The sequence below is a fragment of the Gossypium arboreum genome, chromosome 10 (assembly GCF_025698485.1).
Source record: "Gossypium arboreum isolate Shixiya-1 chromosome 10, ASM2569848v2, whole genome shotgun sequence".
Taxonomy (NCBI): Eukaryota; Viridiplantae; Streptophyta; class Magnoliopsida; order Malvales; family Malvaceae; genus Gossypium; species Gossypium arboreum.
The window spans coordinates 13,505,140-13,526,534 of record NC_069079.1 but is presented as its reverse complement, the minus strand read 5'-3'; the positions used below and the strand labels follow the sequence as shown (position 1 = coordinate 13,526,534).

Sequence of the window (21,395 nt, the reverse complement as noted above, 5' to 3'; positions counted from 1 at the left end):
AGGATTAAATTAGAATGAGGATTATAATTTGAGGATGTTTAATGTAATTAATTCTTTCTTTAAAATAATTATTGGTGTACTTGAATAGCCAAGTAGAAAATGGGTGGTTAATTCAATTTATTTTCTAAATTTTATGTTATAAATATTTTTTAAAAATATAATAAATAAATTTACTTTTTCATAATGATAATTATATAAGTAGCAAATGGGTGATTAATGCTTGGATTGAAAGAGCATCTCCTTCAACCTCTACTACCAAGAGTCCCAATTCTAAATCGAGTTGAAGTCCCTGAACACATGCAAGGGCCTCCGCCACAAACGCCGTAGGTATGTTTTCGTTTAACGCAGACATTGATCCCAAAACCTGACCCTCTGAATCCCTTATAACTACCCTTGAGCAAGATCTGTTTTCATGTTTTTAAAAGCTGCATTGAAATTTATCTTCACACTTGGGCTCTCCGGTGATTGTCACTTCTCAACCCCCATCCTTCTGGCAGGTAAAATGTTTCTCAAGCCATCTAGTTCTCAAATATAGCTTCTGATGAACTCTGCTATAACTAACCTTGTTTTCCTTTTTCTGTCGTGTACCCATTTGTTCCTTTCTATCCAAATTGCCCATAAAGCACAGGCAAAGGTCTGACATTGATTGACAGAGTTATGCTCGAAAAACCAAGTAACCCATTCCATATATTCGAGATCTGATACCGAATGTGGCCATGCAAAATTCGATTGTTGCCATATCTCCCTTGTCACAGGTCAATCACACAGTGCATGCTCTCTGGTTTCCATCTCTCCCGCACATCTAGGGCATATTGTTGTTGCTACTAGTCTTTTATATTATAAATTACATTGGATAGGAAGGAAATTAATGGAAAAACGCCATATTGTTATCTTCAATTTTGAGGACAAGTTTAGTCCCCATAATTTCTTGTAGAAATCCATATGTGCAGTTTGGCTGTATAGATGATTAGGATCGATAGTCCCTTGTAATAAAAGCTTGTAGCCACTTTAGACAGAATATTCCACTGACGTCTCTCCTCGCTACACCTAATAGTCCTTATGCGGAAATCTCTCCAATGGAAAACTTCAGATTCTGCTTGCATCACTTTTGTAGAAGGTATTCTTTATGATTTCTTATTTCAATCTCCTTGTATCATTATCGATTAGATCTGCCACCACAGTAGTGTCTGAGAAATTCTCCCCATTTTGAATTTATTATTCCATAGCTTCCGGCACCCACGCAACTTCTTTTACTGGAATTTTTGTTTCGGTCTCAACACGCCAACACATTTCAGCTTGGAGGAGCCCCTTAGTAGCCCACATACTCTTCCAAGTAGAGGAAAGTATATTTCCTAAACCTGCACTTAAAAAATCAGTAATTGAATAATATTTAACTTTCAATGTACAAGCAAGCAAAGAATTCGAAAAATTAATTAACCTCCATCCTTGCTTGGCAAGTAACGGTAAATTAAACTTAGCCAAACATCTAAGTCTCAACCCCCCATTTTTCTTTACTTTATATAATTTCCTCCACTTGCAATGGATTCCAAGCTTTCCGTGACCTTTTTGTCACCAAAATTTTGCCCCTTTGACTTATCCTAGCCCTTTCCACAAAACCTTTTTACCTAGCCAGCCTCATTAGTGATAAGAGACCCTCGCTACACTCAGAAATAAAAAGGGACTTAACAGACCCCTTACCTTAAGCCTTTAGTAGGACGGAACACCTTTCCCATTTCATTGACCATTTTTGATTACGAGACAAAGCTTATACAATGCGTATTTTTGATTACGAGACAAAGCTTATACAATGCGTAATAAACTCTACCTACAAGTTTGCAAAGACCAATTGTAGCATCATGTGCCTTTAGAAAGGCTATTCTACCCGATCATAGGTTTTACTCATATCCAGCTTTAATTCCTGTGAGGCTTTCCTCCCCGTTTGTTTTTGCTTAAACATGTGTAGAACTTCATAAGCAAGAAGAACATTATCCGTAATCAATTGCCCTGGGACAAAAGTGCTTTTGAGCCTTATCAATGCAACAATCTAACTTGTTGAAGTCGATTAGCAGCTATTTTAGAAATTATTTTATATAACACCGTATAGAGGATTATAAGTTTAAGATTTGTCAAGTTCAAAGGGCGAGCTACTTTCGTTATAAGCACAATATTCGTAACATTAAGTGATTCCAATGACTTACCTTCATTCAGAATTTTGAGGCAAAAAGAACTAGCCTTTCACCTGATAATATGCCAAAACTTCTAAATGAAGATCGTTAGATAGCTATCTAGTTTTGCTGCTTATGTTAGGCCATTCCTTTCAAAGTAGCAAAAACATCCTCATCGGAATACTTGGTTGTCAACATCTGGTTCATGTTATCTGTTACACGTTTTTTCACCCTAAATAACATACCTTTTGTAGTGAACTTATTTTTGAAATAATTCTAGGCAATTTTTTCCATTTCACGCTCATTCGTGATCACATCTCCCGCATCATTTTGCAAGCCTCGAACTTAGTTCATACACCTTTGTTGGGACACAAAATTATGGAAAAAAGCTGTATTACTATCTCTCATCTTTAACCAATTTGCCCGAGCCTGTTTCTCCCAATGCACTTCTTTTTTCTTAATTTCTAGATTAAGATGCACTTTTACATCTATTAGCTCTGCAAGCATCTCATAATCCCTTTCTAAGTCATTCAAATACTCCAGTCTTCTATTTAAACTTTCTTATACCTCTACTTGCTTTGCTTTGATGCGCATTTCCCATTTCTACAAGCCAAATTTAAGGGCTACCAATCTCTCCATGACATTCTTCGGACTCGACTCCCATATCCATCTTACTTCCTTCTTATAAGACTCATCAAAAACACATTAGGCATCAAACCTAAATTTTCTCTTTCCCCTCCTTTTACCTGCTTGAATAAAAAGAGGAAAATGATCTGAGAATGAATGTGGTTGGTGCTTAATGGAAAAAAAAATTAGGAAACACATTCATCCATTCTAAATTTACCACTCTTCTATCCAATCAATCACGAATGTTTGTTTTTGGTATATTCCCTCTTTTCCAAGTAAACTATGGTTCCGAATATCCAACGATCACTAGCTGACATTCCTCTAACACGTGAATTTTCTCCATTCGTCTCTTTTCCCACAGCACTTCTCTAACCTTCTCATAAGAATACATGATCTCATTGAAATCTCCCCATACTATCTATGGCAGCTTTTGATTGCTCCTTAAATTTTGAAGTAGTCCCTAACATTCCTCAGGCCCCATAAAAAAACCATTAGTCTCCATTTTATTCTTCCTTTATCCTCTTGAATTTTTGCATCGATGTGATTATTTGAGTAACTCCGAACATAGACCGTATCATTTTGATTCCATGCTAAACTGAGGCCACCCCGAGTATCATTAGCCTGAACATCAAGGTTGTTGTTAAAACTACATCTCTTTGAACCTTTTCCATTCAAACTCCATTCAATTTTGTCTCTATGAAGAAGAAAATTTAGGGATTATGAGTCTTTAATGCCTGTCGAAGTCTTCAAATAGCCCACAGGCTCCCCAATTCCCAAACATTCCAACATAATATTTTTCATGGCGCTTGATCGACTTGCACATTGGCAATCGCCGATAATTGTTGAAAGTGAGCATTTAACTTCTCATCCATAGCCCCTAATGAATCCGTAAATTCAAAAACATCAGAGTCCAAAATATCAAACTTGTGCCTTTTCTTATCATCCCCATTCTCAATCGGGCTCTCTTCTAAATCTTGTTCAATATTTGTTGGATTTGGTGCCTTGAGTGTAGTGTATTCATTTGTAAACTTGTAATTTTTCAAACAGATTAGTTAATAAAACAAATTCATTGATTACATTAATATACTTTGTATAAGTGTCCTCACATGGTTTTTGCACACAAAGAAAAATGGAAGGAAATTTTTAACTAATACTAAGTGGTATTACGTGGTCGAATCATAGTACGGAAAAACAACTTGCATTAGTAGATGAACTTAAACATGTCCTTAGTCTAATTGGAAATGAGAAAATCGATTAAAGGACTAATATGTTGTCTATCAAGTCTAACTGGGGAGATACCTTAACTTGGGCATCGAAGCAGATGACTCCTAGAAGATAGAGACATTGATGTGACTAACTAGACTGATAGTAAATCGGGCAAGACCTAAGCAAATTAGATTTTAAATCCATTTATGGATTTATTCACTTATGATGTTCAGAGTGTGACATACCTAAATCTTAAGTGGATGGCAGACTATGTATGCGTGACTCGTACACTTTGATGTAAGTAAAAGCCTGAGTTAAAATAAATAAGGAACCAAAAGTTGGTGCGTTAAGTATACGTGTAACAACCCATTTTTTAATGGTGTCGGGAATGGTGGTTTCGGGACCACAAATCCGATGAATAAGTTTGTATTATTATGTAATGTTTTGAGTTAATTATAATATTATATTGAACTTTGGCTTAATATTTTGTTTTTGTAAATTGAACGAATAAATAAATATAAGTGGTTTAGTCCAAAAGTCAAGTGATTTTTAAAAATGAGGTATTGGGACCTCATTTCCATAATTTAAGGCAGTAAATATTTACAGAGTCATATTATAGGTAAATTGAAGTTTGGCCCGGTAATTTTGACAATTGGTTGCTTAATTAAGGTAAAAGGATTAATATGTAAAAGAGGCAAAAGTGAATTGCTATAGATTTAAAATACTAAAGGGACCAAAATGGTGATTAAAACATGGTCAAAAAGTCCAAGTGGTGGTGACATGATTAAATCCACTAACTTTTGGGTTATTTATTCATTAAGTCCTAATTAGTTTAAGGTTAAATTGAAATAAAGTTTGTTTAGGTGGAATTTAAAATAATTGAAGGACCAAATGGGTAATTGGATCCTCCTTAAATGGCCAAATGGTAGGAATAGTGTGGAATTCTCTAGACTGGGGTAAATTACAATTAAATCCTAATTAATTAAGGATTTACTAATTAGTCCATTTTTCAGTACTGTCGAAAATGGTAGTTTTGGGGCCACAATTCTGACGTGCTAGTAAGTAAATATTAATTGTTTAATATTTACAAGGTCATTAGTATCGTGTTAAAATTTGATCATGAAATTTTATCGATTAGATAGTTAATTAATTAAAAAGGACTAGATCGTAAAAGTTGCAAAAATTGATTAAAATTGGTTAAATGGTCTAAATTATTAAATGGAGGGGAATTTAATGGTAAATATACCATATGGGTATTAATTGGACGACATAAGTGATAAATATTCATGAACTTTCATTTGTTTTTAATGGGTAAAGTAGTAAATTGTAAATTTTAAGGAAATAAAAGCATAAAGTAAAAGAAAAAGTCACCACTTCCATATTTTCTTCTTGGGGAAGCACCGAACAGGCATGGCTAGGGGTTTTGAGCTTCAGCCAAGCTTGTCTTTCAATTTGGTAAGTTGTTTTTAACCGATTTCTTGTAACTTTTATGTTTTTGAGATCGTTGCAATTAGGTCCAGGTAGATCGTATTTCCATTTTCAAAACGGTTAAAGATTATGGATTGTGCCATTGATGAGTTTTGGATATTCTTGAAGTTTTATGATAAATTATTAAGCTTGATTGTTAAACAAGACTATTTTGTAAAGTAATTTTTAGTAATTTTAATGTTAAAGGACTAAAATGTAAAGTGATAAAATTAAAAGGACTTGATGTCAAATAATAGAAATTATGGGTTGTAACAAGACATAATAAAAATCGGCTAAACTTGGAATTTATTGAAAATAGTTAATTTGCAAGTTTTGGGCTTAAGGACTAAGTTGTATAAAAGTAAATGTTTGGGCAAATTTTGTAAAAATGTCAAAAAAGACTTGAATTGTATAAAATGAGTTAATTTTACTGTGAGAATTAATTAATTGAATGAAATTATTATTCTAGATTAAGAACGTGTTGAAAATCGAGGAAAAGAAAAAGTTGTTGAGTAGTCTTTGTACTTTGATTGTTGTTGCGAATTAGTCCGGTAAGTTTATTCAGTTTGATTTTAGTATATTTTTAAATGTATTATATGAACCTAATTGCATAATTTTAGATTATATTGATGTGTGTAATTGAAAATGGAAATAATGAATTGATACGACATCGATCACTGATTAAGATCTTTGAACCGTTACTGCAAATTCGTCCTGTAAGTTCGTAACTTGATAATTCAATTAATTATTGTTTTGGTGAATTATTATCTATTTGTGTATATATATGAATCAAATTTTTTGGCTTGAATAAAACAGATAAGACCATAGTTGAAAGACACTATGGCACTATACCGGAATTGAATAAAACCATAGTTGAAAGATGTTATGGCATCATAGTGGAAACGAGTAAGAACATAGCTGAAAGATGTTATGACATCATGATTTTAACGAGTAAGACCATACCTGAAAGTCGTTATGGCATCATGATTTAAACAGTAAGACCATAGCTGAAAGACATTATGGCATCATGATTTTAACAGTAAGCCCATAGCTGAAAGACATTATTGCATCATGATTTTAACGAGTAAGACCATAGCTAAAAGACGTTATAGCATCACGATTCTAACGCGTAAGACCATATCTGAAAGGTGCTGTGGCATCATGAATCAGACGAATAAGACCATGATTGAAAAACATTATGGAATCCTTCAACCATTTGCTATTCAGGTAATATGTTTTGGGTGAAATATGTATCATAAGATTGAATGTGAGATGAATATGTTGACTAGTATAATTTGTAATGAATATTTAAGCGTTGGTGTGATTATATGCTATATATGTATATAGATATGTTAACTAAGATGTTTGTGATGTTTAAGGAATTACATGGATATATGGGTATTTGTCGAGTAGTCAATGTTATTTTATTTAGTTCACCAGGTTATGTTTTATTGATCTCTAAAAATTTATTGAAAAGTGGAAATTGATTTGTATTATTGTACTAAGCATTTCTCTACTTTTGTGAGTTGTGATTGACAGGAATTCAAATAATAACCTTGTTGATAGGAACTCTATTCCTTAATCTTGTATTTGAATTATTATTATGTTTAATTCGGTAAGCTTTGCCGTTCAATCGACGAACTTAGTAAGCTTTACGAAAGCTTACTCGTGTTTTTTGTCTTATTTCTTGTAGATACGTTTTTGTGGATCGGGAGATCAAATCAGCTCGATGAATCACATTATTTGGGGATCTTTTGGTAGCTTTTGAATATATCTTGGCTTATATCACATGTAATAGGAGAATTTGATTATGTTTGTAAGGGTTCATAAGTACTTATTGGTGTTGTTGTTAATGTGCATATGATGATGTGGTATAAGTAGCTAAATGAGGTGCATACTTGATTTTATGGTATAGGATTTTGAGATAGAAAATCAGTTATTTGAATGTGCTTGTAAGTTGTAAACTTAGTTAAGGAAATGAATTGTGAAAATACTTGAAATATGGCGTCATAGATGGCACATTGGTTAGACCTTAGGATGTTTGTTTTGGCATGTTTTGAGTGTCATTGGAACTGTAACAGCCCATTTTTAGTGAAATCATAACAGTGGATTTGGGACTACAAATTCGACGAGTAAATTATTATTTTATTATTATTTCAATGTCTAGGAATGTTAGTAGGGTCGTATTAAAATGTCATTAAAAAATTTTGACGTTTGCATGTTTAATTACGTAAAAAAGACTAATTGTAAAATGTGTAAAAGTAGAGTTCTATTAATAAAATGAGTCTAATTGCTATAAAACTTAAATGTTAGTGGACTTAAATGGTAATTAGACCATTTATAATGTTAGTGGACAAAGATGGACAGAAAATTAAGTGATTTTAAGGTTAATTAGTAAGGTTAAAAATGTGAGTAAAATATGATAAAAATAATGTATCATCTTCATTAGCTCATCTCTCCACTGAATTTAGGGATAGAAAACCCCATTGAAGAGGCTTGAAGGTTTGGCTAGGTATATCATGTAACGCCCCAAAATTTATATTTCTGATTCTATTAAAATATGACACAACTATGTATCTGCTTCAGTGGTTAATTATTCTAGGTGTGTGTGAGAGGTCCCAAGTTCAAGCCTTGTATTTGGTAAATTTTGATTTTTTTTGAATAAATCCTTAATCTGGTTCATTAGGCTTATGTTTAATTGTTGTAAAACCATATTAGAATGGGCCTGTTGGTCTGGTGGTTTAGAGAAGTGTTAGTGTGCTTGGAGGTCTAGAATTCGAGTCCCTGCGCGAGCAAAGGATTTATTTTTGCTGCCAGTTCCGTGTAGGAGTTTGAATTTCATTAAAATGCTGGCTAGTGGAGAGAATTAAGGGACTGGGGAGTATCCCATGATTTTTGGTTTTGCTCACTCTACCGAATTTTCCTTGCTTTTTTGACGTTTTTTCTTTCTCTTTTCACTTATCTTTCATCTTGCTTCCACTCTCTCAAAATTTTGCTGCACATCCCTTTTGTTTTCACCGTTATTGCTAGAATCGTAGTTCCTTCGCGGGGTTCTGGTAGGTAGAGCTTTGCTTTTTTTAACTTTTATTTTTTTTCCAACTTTGATTGGAGATAATTCTGACGTTTGTGGCAGCATCACGTCACGAGGTTTAAGGCTCTTTTTGTACTGTTTCGTAACAAATCAATTCGTGGCTTAGCAGTAAGTGTTCTTCAATTTAAGGATGAGTAGTTTGATTTTGGGATTTCGATTAATCGCAAAGTAGGGATGTTTGTGGTGTGTTGTTGGCTAATATTTTGGTTCTGAAGTGTTCAGAGTTATGTTTGGATTCAAACGAGACTAGGTGTGTACTCCAAATGCACTGAAAACGAGATTCGATGAAAGTCAAAAAGCATTCTGTTGACGCCACACGGACGTGTGGTCTCCCATGTGGTAGGCCGTGTGGCAGTACATGGGCATGTGGTCGACGAACCAAGCCGTGCGTTGCAACACGAGCGTGACGAACACGATTGTGTGATGGTTGGCGAGGCCGTGTGTGAGACACGGGCTCGACCAATTGGGCCGTGTAGGCCACACGGACGTGTAGGCCCACACGGGTGAACCACATGGGCGTGTGGAATTCTGGGCCAGGCCGTGTGATCTACACAACCAAGGCTAAATTGGGCCGTGTTGGCCCACACGGGCAGGCCATATGGGCGTGTGAGCCCATTTTTTTGAAACGGTCCGTAAGGTTGCATGGGTCGCCCAAGTCGACTGTGACCTGTGATAGGGTCGGTAAGCCTTACTTAGACCCTTGATTATGTGATCTGATATTGCGATGTATGTACTACCATGTTACACTTAGCATGTATATTTGTCTGTTCTGAATATGAAAATATGTCTGTTAATCTGCATTATAGCATGCCATTCTTGTATGATGCATTGCATTGAGGTGGGTTTGATGAAGTTGAAGGAAGTATCTGAAAGGCATTTAAAGCCTGTTATCTGGCAGCTAAGCTGCATATTTATGACATGTGCCGCATTACGGTACTTTATGGTGTGTAGGGTTAGATGAGTCGATTTTAACCCCATATTTGGTATGTAGGGATGGGTGGGTCAATTTTATCCCTACATGGTGTGTTGGGTTGGACGGAGTTGGTGTGCAGGGTTGGTGGGCATGTTTTGTTATTCTGATCTGTTATGCATGTTATATCTGAGATGGGCTAAGGCTCTAAGTTGTATCTGATTTTGTTTCCGAGTGGGCCAATGCCTACATCGATTCTGTAAAGGGTTCAGGCCCGAATTATGACTATATTCTATTATCTAATTATATGCATGCTGAACTGTGGGGATGTACATACTGAGTTTGCGAAAACTCACCCTTATTTGTTTGATCGGTTCAGCGTTGAACTCGACGGAGACCACGGCTATCTACTCATGAGTTTTATGTTTATAACTCTTTACCATGTTATTTTATTATTTTTGGGATATTTGTTGATTATGGACTTGGACTTTTGGTTTTAATTTGGGTTTTTGAACTGTGATTTTGGAATATAAACTGCAACGCCAAAGCATGTTTTTAACTTAACTAAGGTTTTCGTAAGTAAAACGGTAACAAGAGTTAATTGGATTTTTAAAGCTTCCGCGTGTTGAGAAATGTTTTTGAGAAAATTAATAAATTTACAGTTTTCTTTGAACTAAGTATCAGACAATATTTGGAACGATTGTTATGTGTTGAAACGGTTTGCCAAAACACTCTCATGTGACATTGCCGGATTCGGCCATAACGTCTAGGCCGAGTTTGGGGTGTTACATATCCCTTGCATGTAAGTGAAATTTTGTTATGTTTTTAACGATTTTTATGTTTTCGGGATCGTTGTAGCTTAACCTAGCTAGCCTAGGGATCAATTTGCAAAACTGTCAAAGAATTAGGGTTTTTCCATGAATGTTCTTGCATGATTCTTGATGTTTTATGAAATATTATTAGTCCTTAGTGATAAATAAACAAGTTTTGTAAAGTAATTTTTGATGAAATTATCATTTAGGGACTTATTTGTAAAAATGATAAAATTTCATGGTGAAATTGTGAAATGATGGTTTCTATGACTTGATATAGGTCCCTAGTGAATTTGCCTAGCATGAGATGAGGATTAAAACTGTAACAACCTATTTTCAGTGAAATCGGAACAGTGGTTTCGGGGCTACAAATCTAACCCAAAAATATGATTTATTTTTATTTTATTATATGGTTCGTAATATGGTAGATATGTCGTGTGAAAATTGTGATATGAAAATTTTATCAATTTAGTGTTTAATTACGAGAAGAACTAAATCGCATAAAATACGAAAATTGAATTCTAGTAGCTATAAGAATCAAATAGCTATGGAATTCAAAACTAGAGGTCCTTATATGGTAATTTGACCATTAAGAGTAGTATGTAGATTTTTCTTGGTGACTCATCATAGAATTATAGAAAAAGGGCAAGGACTAATTTGGAAATAGCAAAGTACCTAATTAATTAAAAGATGAAAAGAAAATATATCATCTCATCAACACTTATTCATCAAAACATAGAGAAAATAATCCAATCTCTTCATTAACAACCATGGCCGAATGCTCCATTCACCACCCAAATCCAAAATTTTAACATGGCCTAAGTAAGAGACATGATGAGTAACCTAAAACAAGCTAGAATTTAAAAAAAACCTAACACAATTTACTAACCTTCCTTATGATTCAAATGGCCGAATGTCTTGCTCCATTTTTTTTTCTTTCTTTAGATTCAGCTAAGAAGAACAAAGCTGAGACTTTGTTTTCTTCACCATTCTTTCTTTTATTATTTTATTTTATTCATCTATATTATAAAGTATAAAGCCATTTAACTAATAATTAAAACATATATTTAATATAAAAGCATCATCATGGCCGGCCACTATAAACAAAAATGTATATTTGACATGCAAGTCCAAACCTTTTGTGACATGCATTAATAGACCCCCTTTTTAAAATTACCTATCACCTTCCACAATTATTTAACATAAGTCCTATTTAATAATTTCACATACAAATGACAAAATTAGAGCATGAAACTTTCACATATGCATGTACACATATAATAAGCATAGAATATAACAGTTAATTATTTTTATGACACGGTTTTGTGGTCCCGAAACCACTTCCCGACTAGGGTCAAATTAGGGCTGTCACAACTCTCCCCCACTTAAGGAATTTTCGTCCCCAAAAATCTTACCAGTGAATAAGTTAGGATATCGTTCTTTCATAGAGTTCTCGGGTTCCCAAGTAGCTTCTTCGATCCCGTGCTTGAGCCATAATACCTTTACTAACAGAACCTTTTTGTTTCGCAACTCTTTTACCTCACGAGCTAAGATACGAATCAGTTCTTCTTCATAACTCAAATCAGATTGAATTTCCACCTCTGATGGATTAATTATGTGCGATGGATCGGATCTATAACGTCGAAGCATCGAGACATGAAAAACATTGTGAATCTTTTCAAGTTCAGGGGGTAAAATCAATCTGTATGCGACTGGTCCAATTCGTTCGGATATTTCATACGGCCCGATGAACCTTGGACTCAATTTGCCTTTACGACCAAATCTGAGCAGTTTTTTCCAAGGTGAAACTTTAAGAAACACTTTGTCTCCGACCTGATATTCAATGACTTTTCGTTTTAAATCCGCATACGACTTCTGACGATCTGAAGCTGCTTTCAGACTTTCACGGATTACTTTTACTTTCTGCTCAGCATCTTTAACCAAATCAACCCCAAAAATTTTACTTTCACTAAGCTCGGTCCAAAATAACGGTGTACGGCATTTACGACCGTACAAAGCTTTGTAAGGTGCCATCTTAATGCTTGATTGAAAATTATTGTTGTAAGTGAATTCAATTAAAGGCAAATATCGTTCCCATGAACCACTAAACTCAAGGATGCAACATCTCAACATATCCTCGAGTATCTGAATGATCCGCTCAGATTGACTATCGATCTGGGGATGAAAAGCGGTGCTAAAATGAAACTTGGTACCCAATGCTTCTTGCAATTTCTTCCAAAATCGCGATGTGAATCTCGGATCTCTATCCGATACAATAGAAGTAGGTACCCCGTGTAACCTTACAATCTGAGAAACATACAGTTTGGCTAACTTGTCAAGTGAATAATCCGTGCGTGCGGGGATAAAATAAGCCGACTTTGTCAATTTATCAGTAACAACCCAGATCGCATCTTTCTTGCTTGGTGACAATGGCAACCCAGATACAAAATCCATCGTGGCTCGATCCCATTTCCATTCGGGTATCATAATCGGCTGAAGTAATCCCGAAGGCACTTGATGTTCCGCTTTCACTTGTTGACATATCAGACACTTCGAGACAAAGTCAGAAATGTCTCGTTTCATACCGTACCACCAATACTGACGTTTCAGATCGTTATACATTTTTGTCATTCGGCTGCTATGAACCTCGCTCAAAATCATCGAAATAAGTTCCGAATTTCTTGGAACACACAATTGACTTCTGAACCTCAAACAATCATTGTTGTCAATTTGAAATTCTGAATCCACATTCGAAACACATTCAGCTCGTTTAGCAACCAATTCATCATCAACTTTCTGAGTTTCACATATTTGATGAATCAATAACGATTTGGCTTTTAATTCTGCTACTAACACATTATCGGATGAAACGGACAAGTGAACATTCATTGCTCGCAAAGCAAACAGTGACTTGCGACTCAAAGCATTGGCAACCACATTAGCCTTTCCAGGGTGATAGTCAATAACAAGATCATAATCTTTCAACAATTCAAGCCAACGTCTTTGTCGCAAAAGGAAAAGAAATTCAGACGGAAAATGGAAACTTATAAGGCTAGACTTGTAGCAAAAGTTTATACTCGGAAAGTAGGTATTGGTTACAAAAAAACCTTCTCTCCCGTTTCCATGCTCCAGTCAATACGCATATTACTATTTATTACGGCAACTCTCAATTACGAGATCTGGCAAATGGATGTTAAGACCAGATTTTTGAATGGCTATCTTGAAGAGAGCATCTACATGATGTAACCCATTGGATATATAGCTAAAGGAAATGAGAATAAAGTTTGCAAACTACTTAGATCCATATATGGACTTAAACAAGTGTCTCGCTCATGGAATTAAAGATTCGATCAAGCGATCAAGAGTTTTGGATTTGAGCAAAACGTAAATTAACCTTGTGTTTAAAAATGTTTAAGGGATGAAAATGTGGTCTTTCTCATTCTAGATGTCGATGATATTCTACTCATTTGGAATGACGTAAGGATACTGTCATCAGTTAAACTATGGTTAACCCAATAGTTTAGCATGAAGAACTTGGGAGGAGCTAATTTTGTTCTAGGTATTCAAATCCTAAAGGATCAAAAGAACAAAGTGATAGCACAGACTCAGGCTTCATATATAGACCAGTTATTGGAGCATTATGCAATGACTGATTCGAAGAAGGGAAATCAACCCTCTGTATCAAGATTTCATATATGTTTAGAGGACTGTCCTAAGACAGTGGAAGATAGAGAGAACATGAGAAAGGTTTCTTACGCTTCGGTAGTTGGAAGTCTCATGTTAATATACTATCCACATGCCCAGATATTAGTTTTGTAGTGGGGTTGGTAAGTCGATATCATGTGAATCTAGGACCAAGGCACTGATAAGCAATTAAGCATATACTCAAGTATTGAAAAAGAATGAGGGATTATATGCTTGTATATTTCGGATGAGACCTCACTCCTATCGGATATATTGTTTCTGACTTCCAAATGTGTCAAGATTCAAGGAAATCAACATCAGGCTGTGTTTTTGTCTTAGGCTGTAACAACCCTAACCCGTATCCATCGCTGGAATAGGGTTACAGAACATTATCGGACTTAACAATTAAACAATCATACATTTCTCATACATTTTTCATATCCAAATAAAAATCATTCACAATCAATCATATTGTCCCTAATACGAGCCCTCGAGGCCCAAATCATGCATTGGAAGTGGTTCCGGACTAAATCGATAACCCAGGAAAATTTTGGAAAACATAGAAAATTTTTCAAAATACATGGGACACACACCCGTGTGGCCCGGCCATGTGTCTCACACGGCCGAAGACACGACCGTGTCACAGGCCTTGTGGACATTCGAAATGGAATCACATGGCCGTATCGTAGCCCATGTCCTAGCCCATGTCCGACTCCGTGTAACTCCCTGGCTTGGGTCACACGGCCAACCTTACACCTGTGTGACTAGCTCATGTACCCTTTGAAATGGACTCACACGCCTGTGTCCAGGCCGTGTGCTAGGGTATATTGACTTATGCCACATGGCCAAGTCACACGCCCGTGTGTAGGGCCGTGTGGAGCATATTGACTTGGTTTCTAATTACGTACCAGGGGACACAGTGTCGTGTCACCTAACCGTGATTCACACACGGCTGAGACACATGTCCGTGTGGACAAAATAGGCTATTTTCCAAGCCACCTTTCTCACCCAAACTTGCATCCACCTAAACATGTCAAATGGCATATAACATAACATCAATAGGCATTCAAACAAATCTCAACCAAGCCTAATTCATGCCATTTCAATACCAACAACTATATTGCTCATAACATTTTTGTTGCCAATTTAAAACATACCAATTTCAATTCTAAAATCACCTAAATGGTCACTTTTCAAACATGCATTATTTGCCTATTACCAGCATATTAATTCAATCTCAATTTCAACCATTTTCTACCTTCAATTCCAAATCTTAAGAAGGCATTCACATATCAATTTTCAACCACATAAAAAAAGGTCATTTGCACATATATATACATAACCAAATATACCAAAATAAGCCAATTCACATGGCTATACAGATAAACCAAAACATACTTCATTTACAAGCCAAATCAATTGGCTAAATCCATTACCAACATATAGACCATATTAAACACAACACCTATACATGCCATATAACCAGTTAAACAAGTTCAAAAGTACCAAAATGACAGTCGGATAGTGTGATGAGATCTCCGACAACTCTCAATCTGAGCAAGCTTCGAAATCACTATAAAATAAGAAAAAGTAAACAAAGTAAGCTATAAAGCTTAGTAAGCTCGTATGCTTAATAAGTAAAACTTACAATTCAACTACAATTCAAGTACTTAAACAACACATAATTCAACTCAATTTAAATCCAAAAGCCTAACACATACTCAATCCAAAGGTCAGACGTGAATTTCATCAATTTCTTCGATTCAATGATTGTATAGTTCACGGACATACCTGTACTAATTCGTATCAATTTCATACTCTTCCAATTCATCAATATACCTGTTGAACCATTTGGAATAATATCGGATACTTGAAAATCTCGCACCCTAAGTGCCAATACTAGGCCGAAGCCATCTCAATCTGATATCTCATATAATGCTCACTCTTGAACTATCAATGGGTTTGCTCACACAAGCTGGCGGTCAAGAAGTAGCTACATGGTGCTGCTCACACAAGCTGATGAGAATCCATGATAAGTCGTAATTTATACATATTTTTATCCCATGCTTAGCATTTTTGGATGAATTATCATCAGATTCATGGAATTCGATGCTCTTGATCCTTTAATTTCATGTTTTATACTTATGTGAGCATAGGAGAATAAAAAGAGCGAGAAACAGGCCAAAAACGGAGAAAATGGGCCAACGTGGGAAATCAACATAGCTTGGACTTCCTTACATAGGTAGACCACACGCCCGTGTCTATTCAACTGAATCAAACACGGGTTGAAGCACTTGCACATGGGTGTGTCCCTGTCGAGTCCAAATCTATTCCTATTCGAAAAAGGCCACTCTTGAGGGTTTTGAATCATTCTAAAGCCTATATAAACACCCCAAGAGGTACCTAGAAAGAGGACACAGAGTAGGAGGCAAAGAATTACTCGAAGAAAGCCGATTGATCCATCTCAGAAGCCGGATTCACCTTCAAGACTGAAGATCTCCCTTCAATTCCCTTCAAGAGTTCTTGGGTTTTCTTTATGTTTTGTTATCATTATTCTTTTGAGATGTTTTCTTTCATAAATATGAACTAAACCCCCTAAATACCTTAGGGGAATGAAACCTAAGACGGATCTTGTTATTATCATCTGAATTATATGATAAATATTTGACTTGTTCTTAATTATGAGTTCTTAATTCTTGCTTTAATATTCCAGGATTTTGATTCAAGTATTGATGTGCTTATTCAGAGGAGCAAAAGTCCCTGTCTAAGAGTAGATCTAACATAATTAAGTGGAGTTGATTGCACGCCTAGAGATAGGGTGACATAATTTTTTCGGATTAGGGTGAAACCTAATAAGGGATTCTATAGAACGAGTTAATGCAACACTAGGGGTTTTAATTAGAAAGAGATTTCAATTAATCAACCTAGGGTTAGATGTTGTTAGTCAACCTAGAGAGATAATAATATAACTTAGGGATTTTTACGGATCAAGTCAAGTGAATAAATCGTTTGATTCAGAGTCAATAACAAGTGAAGTCTAGGTGAATTTTTCCCTTAGGTATTGTCCAAATCATTCAGTTTTCCCAAAAGTTAATTCTCCAATTTACTTTCTGTGCATTCTTAGTTTAGTAACTAGTTTAGATAAAACAAACCCCTTTATTTTTAGGCAAGATAATAAAAAGAAAGTTAATACTAGCACTTTTAGTTCCTTTGGGTTCGACATCCCGGTCTTGCCATAAGCTATACTACTGTTCGATAAGGTGCGCTTGCCTATGTCGTGATAATAGTTAGTTTTCAAGAATGGTCATTCATAAATTATAAAACTTATCACGATTCACATCACATCAAGTTGTTGACGCTGTTGCTGGGGAACTAAGATATTAGGAACACTTAATTTTTATTACTTTAGCCATTTATTTTATTGCAATTTAAATTTTATTTTGATTTTTTACTAATTTTCTTTTTCCTTCTGACAGGTTTTTATAGTTTATGACTAGAAGAAACCTGCCAGGACCATTACTTTTTGATAGTGAGATTGAACACACAGCTCGCAGGAACCGAAGAGAAATAAGGTGAAGCCTAAGATACATAGAGGAAGGGCAAGAGGACGATATTCACACCGTAGCCGAGGAGATAGCTGAAAATCAGGAAAACCCGCTACCTCCTGCGATAGCTGCTGATCCAATAAATCAGAATCCTGCTCCACGCACTATGTATGATTATGCTAAACCTACTTTAATAGGAACTGAATCAAGTATAGTTAGGCCTGCTATTGTTGTAAATAATTTTGAACTAAAACCTAACACAATTCAAATTATCCAACAGTTTGTTCAGTCTGATGGTTTGCAGGACAAGGACCCAAACACCCTTTTGGCGAATTTCTTAGAGTTTTGCAACACTTTTAAGATCAATGGCGTTTTTGATGATGCCATTCGCCTTTGGTTGTTTCCCTTTTCATTGAGGAACAAAGCTAAACAGTGGTTGAACTCGTTACCATGAGGGTCAATCACTACTTGGGAACAAATGACCTAAAAATTTTTACTTAAATATTTTCCGCCGGCTAAAACAGCTAAGTTGAGGAAGGATATCTCTTATTTTGTACAGATGGATCTAGAAACACTCTATGATGCATGGGAGAGATACAAGGATTTATTGAGAAGGTGCCCTCACCATGGGTTACCACTGTGGTTGCAGGTTCAAACGTTTTACAACGGCGTGAACCCCTCAACAAGGCAACTTATAGACGTAGCTGTTGGTGGGACTATCAATAACAAAACACCTGAACTGGCTTACAAATTTATTGAAGAGATGTCACTGAATAACTATCAGTGGCAAGTCATGAGAATAAAGTCGACAAAAGCAGTCGGTGTTTTCAACCTCAACGCTTACTATGCTATCTAACCAGGTAGAAATTTTATATAAAAAGATTGACGATTTATATGGTTCTACTCAGGTACATCCAGTGATGAGGTGCGATTCTAATGGAGGAGGAGCGCACACAGAATATCAACCTTTCAATCCTAGCACCGAGGAGGAACAAGTTCAATAAATGGGTAATAATAATTCTAGATTTCAAAATAACCCATATAGTAACACATATAATGCAGGTTGGTGGAACCATCCCAACTTCTCGTGGGGTGGTCAAGGGAATCAAAGGCCACAACGTCCTTCGGGTTTTCAACAACCACCTTACCAACAGGAAAAGAAGCCGAACCTTGAGGAGATGCTAACGAAATTTATCTCGATGTTAGAGACTCGTTTTCAGAATACCAAAATAGCACTTAAGAATCAACAAGCGTCAATTCAAGGGCTTGAAACTCAGATAGGCCAGCTTGCCAAACTGATTTCTGAACGACCACAAGGTAGCCTGACGAGTAACACTAAGTCTAATCTAAGGGAGCAGCTTAATGCGATTACTGCTCAAGATGAAGAAAGGTTAGCCGAACCTGAGCCAGAACCAAGGCAATGAATTATGGTAAGTAAATGTAAAGGTGAGGAAGACTTCAATGAGCAAAAATCGATAAGTAGAGAGTACAAACCTCGTGTGCCATACCCCAGTGCGACAAGGAAAGACCACATGGACGAACAATTTGGTAAATTCCTTAAAATATTAAAGAAATTACACATTAACTTACCGTTTATTGAAGCTCTTTCGCAGATGCCAAACGCAGTTAAATTTTTAAAGGAGCTTTTAGCAAATAAATGGAAGTTGGATGAGGCGTTGCATTTAGAGTTGAACGCAGTTTTCTCAGCCGTTCTACAAAATAAGCTACCCAGCAAGTTGAAAGATCCAGGGAGTTTTACGATTCCTTGTTTGATTCGTAGTTTGAACGTGAATAATGCATTGGCTGATTTAGGGGCGAGTATTAATGTTATGCCTTATAAAATGTTTAAACAGCTGGGTCTTGGGAAACCCAAACAAACTAGGATGAGCATTCAGTTACCTGATAAAACCATTAGATTTCCTAGGGGTATCATTGAAGATGTTCTTGTTAAAATCGATAAATTTATATACCCAGTAGACTTTGTTGTTCTAGACATAGAAGAGGATAGTGACGTGCCTTTGATTTTAGGATGACCCTTTTTAGCAACTGCTAGAACCATGGTGAACTCACAATTCGTGTAGGTGATGAAATGATCACTCTTCAAGCTCATAATTTGAATAAAACATCGAATATTGAAGGTGGTTGTATAATTCATGCTACTAATACAAGTCCTGTAGTGCAACCTTCTTTGTAGGAAACACGTTTAAAGAGCATACATAAGCCATGTGCAAGAACAACAAAGGACCCATCTATGAAGAACGAAGACTTCAGGTTGATGAACTAGATAAATGGCGAACACCTGTCAAGGAGAAACCAAAAGCACACAAAAAACCAAAGCGACACCACAATAAACATAGTGATGAAACAAGGCAAATTAAAGTTTGGGACAAAGTATTGTTAATGCAAATGACCCCCTACTCTAAAGCACAATACGGACAGAGCGACTCCATTCACGATAATGAACATCTTCTCACATGGTACAGTCGAGGTAACACATACTGTATTTGAAACTTTTAAGGTAAATAATACTCGACTCAGACCTTATTTTGATAAAATTGATAGCAGAGGTGAGGAGTTTCAACTCCTTAATCCACCGTAATCACACGAGAGAGAGGTAAGTCGAGCTTAGACTATAAATAAGTGCTTCTTGGGAGGCAACCCAAGCACTAACCTCACTAAATAGGGTTTAATTTTTCTTTAACTGTTGATAGTTTAACTGCAGGAAATTTTGACATTTGACAGGGGCAAACACGGCCTAGCCCACGGACGTGACTTAGGCTGTGCTCATACCAGGGCGGCCACACGGTCGTGCGATACGGACGTGTAAAAATAGAGCAAAAATTTTCCCAAAACACGAGATTCGATACATTGCCACGACTGTGTGACATGGCCGTGGGCAATCCTGTCAAAATAACACGAGCGTGCGCTACACTCGTGGAAGAAACTGAGAAATTAACACGGGCATGCGACACGCCCGTGTCACCACCCGTTGTCGAGACTGTCAAAAGAACACGGGTGTGCGCATGTATACACGGGCGTTGGAGAAGCGAACCACATCGCGCACGGTCATGCGATACGACCATGTGACAACACGACTTAGACACACGAGCGTGTCCTCAGGCCGCGTGGCGATTCCTCATTTTGCGATAAACACGGGCTGGACGCGAGCCACACGAGCGTGTGACACTGCCGTGTGAGACCAGTATTGGGCGACACAGTCGTGCCTCTTTTTAGACTCATTTTATTTTTATTTTTTTTACTTTTATTTCTATTTATTTTTGAAGACTCATGTTTTATATTTTTTAAACTCTACCTTTCTTTATGGTAATCATCGAATTATACCCTTAACTCTCCTTCACAGTAGTGTCTTCTCATTTATCCCTTAGAATCATGCATTTCCTTCAGCTTTATCTTCAATTCTCGCTCTAGCGAATTCGAGGATTTCATCCACTCTCAGGGTAGTTTCACTTCTCTTCCTCTCTTTCGATATCATATTTATATCGCTATTATATATCTTTGTACATTGAGGACAATGTACATCGCAAGTGTGGGGGAGTTATGTATATCTTTTTAGAAAAATCCCTGAATTTTGTCTTATTCTCACGTAACTCACTCATATCACTATTAGAATGAATTTTGATTAACTTATGATTTTTATTGATATGTCTTGGATTAAAACATAGGAATTCATGCATTGATTGTATAAACTTTAAGGAATTAGAGAATCAAGCATGATAAGTTGATTTTTTTTAGGTGGTTTCCCCAAGTTTAGGTATTATCTTGAGTTGAAATTCACAGGTTTAACATAAAAAAGCCATAATTTTTGTGAGATCTTGAGCCTTTAGAGCATCTATTATTTCTTTCATGCTCACTCTTATTACTGCTATG

At 36.2% G+C, this 21,395-nt stretch overlaps 1 long non-coding RNA gene and 1 other non-coding gene across 2 annotated transcripts; one reads left to right on the top strand and one right to left on the bottom strand.

Moving 5' to 3' along the window:
• Window positions 1-202: 202 nt before the first annotated feature.
• Window positions 203-1,018, top strand: LOC108486851 (uncharacterized). Its single transcript, XR_001871560.2, has 2 exons — window positions 203-497; window positions 629-1,018. It is a non-coding gene; the product is annotated as an uncharacterized LOC108486851 (long non-coding RNA).
• A 17,015-nt stretch (window positions 1,019-18,033) lies between these two features.
• LOC128282744 (small nucleolar RNA R71) lies at window positions 18,034-18,140 on the bottom strand. The gene has a single exon (XR_008273099.1). It is a non-coding gene; the product is annotated as a small nucleolar RNA R71 (small nucleolar RNA).
• Window positions 18,141-21,395: the final 3,255 nt, after the last annotated feature.